This window comes from Syngnathus leptorhynchus, unplaced genomic scaffold (assembly GCF_054491065.1).
Source record: "Syngnathus leptorhynchus isolate UIUO unplaced genomic scaffold, UIUO_Slep HiC_scaffold_683, whole genome shotgun sequence".
NCBI classification, from domain to species: Eukaryota; Metazoa; Chordata; class Actinopteri; order Syngnathiformes; family Syngnathidae; genus Syngnathus; species Syngnathus leptorhynchus.
Window position 1 is genome coordinate 9,481 of NW_028232550.1, and position 3,020 is coordinate 12,500.

A 3,020-nucleotide genomic window follows, 5' to 3' on the forward strand; every position below is an offset into this window, starting at 1 on the left:
GACACGCCGTTGTAAATGAATGGGCTTTCGCACTTAGTGCAATTTTAGCACACTCTCTGACTGGAGCTATGGAAGTATGGAGCTATGGAGCCACCAGCCACCCAGGCTGGAGCTATGGAGCTATGGAGCTCTGGTGCTATGGAGCTATGGAGCTCTGGTGCTATGGAGCTATGGAGCTCTGGTGCTATGGAGCTATGGAGCTCTGGTGCTATGGAGCTATGGAGCTCTGGTGCTATGGAGCTATGGAGCTCTGGTGCTATGGAGCTATGGAGCTCTGGTGCTATGGAGCTATGGAGCTCTGGTGCTATGGAGCTATGGAGCTCTGGTGCTATGGAGCTATGGAGCTCTGGTGCTATGGAGCTATGGAGCTCTGGTGCTATGGAGCTCTGGAGCTCTGGTGCTATGGAGCTATGGAGCTATGGAGCCACCAGCCAGCACCCTCCGTGGCTGGATCAATGGAAGTGTTTTAGGTACCAGGCAGCCAAAGGGCCGGGGCCTCACGCTCGACCACGCCGGCGCAGAGTTCCAGCCGCTCGGATAAGCTCTGTCACTCACCCGCCACGCAGCCACCGGTAACGGGGAAATGTCGCCGCCTGGCGGACACGCCGTTGTAAATGAATGGGCTTTCGCACTTAGTGCAATTTTCGCCAACTCTCTGACTGGAGCTATGGAAGTATGGAGCTATGGAGCCACCAGCCACCCAGGCTGGAGCTATGGAGCTCTGGAGGTATGGAGCCCTGGAGCTATGGAGCTATGGAGCCCTGGAGCTATGGAGCCCTGGAGCTATGGAGCTATGGAGCTCTGGTGCTATGGAGCTATGGAGCTCTGGTGCTATGGAGCTATGGAGCTCTGGTGCTATGGAGCTATGGAGCTCTGGTGCTATGGAGCTATGTAGCTCTGGTGCTATGGAGCTATGGAGCTCTGGTGCTATGGAGCTATGGAGCTCTGGTGCTATGGAGCTATGGAGCTCTGGTGCTATGGAGCTATGGAGCTCTGGTGCTATGGAGCTATGGAGCTATGGAGCCACCAGCCAGCACCCTCCGTGGCTGGATCAATGGAAGTGTTTTAGGTACCAGGCAGCCAAAGGGCCGGGGCCTCACGCTCGACCACGCCGGCGCAGAGTTCCAGCCGCTCGGATAAGCTCTGTCACTCACCCGCCACGCAGCCACCGGTAACGGGGAAATGTCGCCGCCTGGCGGACACGCCGTTGTAAATGAATGGGCTTTCGCACTTAGTGCAATTTTCGCCAACTCTCTGACTGGAGCTATGGAAGTATGGAGCTATGGAGCCACCAGCCACCCAGGCTGGAGCTATGGAGCTCTGGAGGTATGGAGCTATGGAGCCCTGGAGCTATGGAGCTATGGAGCCCTGGAGCTATGGAGCCCTGGAGCTATGGAGCTATGGAGCCCTGGTGCTATGGAGCTATGGAGCTCTGGTGCTATGGAGCTATGGAGCTCTGGTGCTATGGAGCTATGGAGCTCTGGTGCTATGGAGCTATGGAGCTATGGAGCTCTGGTGCTATGGAGCTATGGAGCTCTGGTGCTATGGAGCTATGGAGCTCTGGTGCTATGGAGCTATGGAGCTCTGGTGCTATGGAGCTCTGGTGCTATGGAGCTATGGAGCTCTGGTGCTATGGAGCTCTGGAGCTCTGGAGGTATGGAGCTATGGAGCCACCAGCCAGCACCCTCCGTGGCTGGATCAATGGAAGTGTTTTAGGTACCAGGCAGCCAAAGGGCCGAGGCCTCACGCTCGACCACGCCGGCGCAGAGTTCCAGCCGCTCGGATAAGCTCTGTCACTCACCCGCCGCGCAGCCACCGGTAACGGGGAAATGTCGCCGCCTTGTGGACACGCCGTTGTAAATGAATGGGCTTTCGCACTTAGTGCAATTTTAGCACACTCTCTGACTGGAGCTATGGAAGTATGGAGCTATGGAGCCACCAGCCACCCAGGCTGGAGCTATGGAGCTATGGAGCTCTGGTGCTATGGAGCTATGGAGCTCTGGTGCTATGGAGCTATGGAGCTCTGGTGCTATGGAGCTATGGAGCTCTGGTGCTATGGAGCTATGGAGCTCTGGTGCTATGGAGCTATGGAGCTCTGGTGCTATGGAGCTATGGAGCTCTGGTGCTATGGAGCTATGGAGCTCTGGTGCTATGGAGCTATGGAGCTCTGGTGCTATGGAGCTATGGAGCTCTGGTGCTATGGAGCTATGGAGCTCTGGTGCTATGGAGCTATGGAGCTCTGGTGCTATGGAGCTATGGAGCTCTGGTGCTATGGAGCTATGGAGCTCTGGTGCTATGGAGCTATGGAGCTCTGGTGCTATGGAGCTATGGAGCTCTGGTGCTATGGAGCTATGGAGCTCTGGTGCTATGGAGCTATGGAGCTATGGAGCTCTGGTGCTATGGAGCTATGGAGCTATGTAGCTCTGGTGCTATGGAGCTATGGAGCTCTGGTGCTATGGAGCTATGGAGCTCTGGTGCTATGGAGCTATGGAGCTCTGGTGCTATGGAGCTATGGAGCTCTGGTGCTATGGAGCTATGGAGCTATGGAGCCACCAGCCAGCACCCTCCGTGGCTGGATCAATGGAAGTGTTTTAGGTACCAGGCAGCCAAAGGGCCGGGGCCTCACGCTCGACCACGCCGGCGCAGAGTTCCAGCCGCTCGGATAAGCTCTGTCACTCACCCGCCGCGCAGCCACCGGTAACGGGGAAATGTCGCCGCCTGGCGGACACGCCGTTGTAAATGAATGGGCTTTCGCACTTAGTGCAATTTTAGCCAACTCCGTGGCTGCAAGTATGGAAGTATGGAGCTATGGAGCCACCAGCCAGCACCCTCCGCGGCTGGAGCTATGGAAGTATGGAGCTATGGAGCTCTGGGGCTATGGAAGTATGGAGCTGGGGCTATGGAGCTCCGGGGCTATGGAGCTCCGGGGCTATGGAGCTCCGGGGCTATGGAGCTCCGGGGCTATGGAGCTCCGGGGCTATGGAGCTATGGAGCTCCGGGGCTATGGAGCTCCGGGGCTA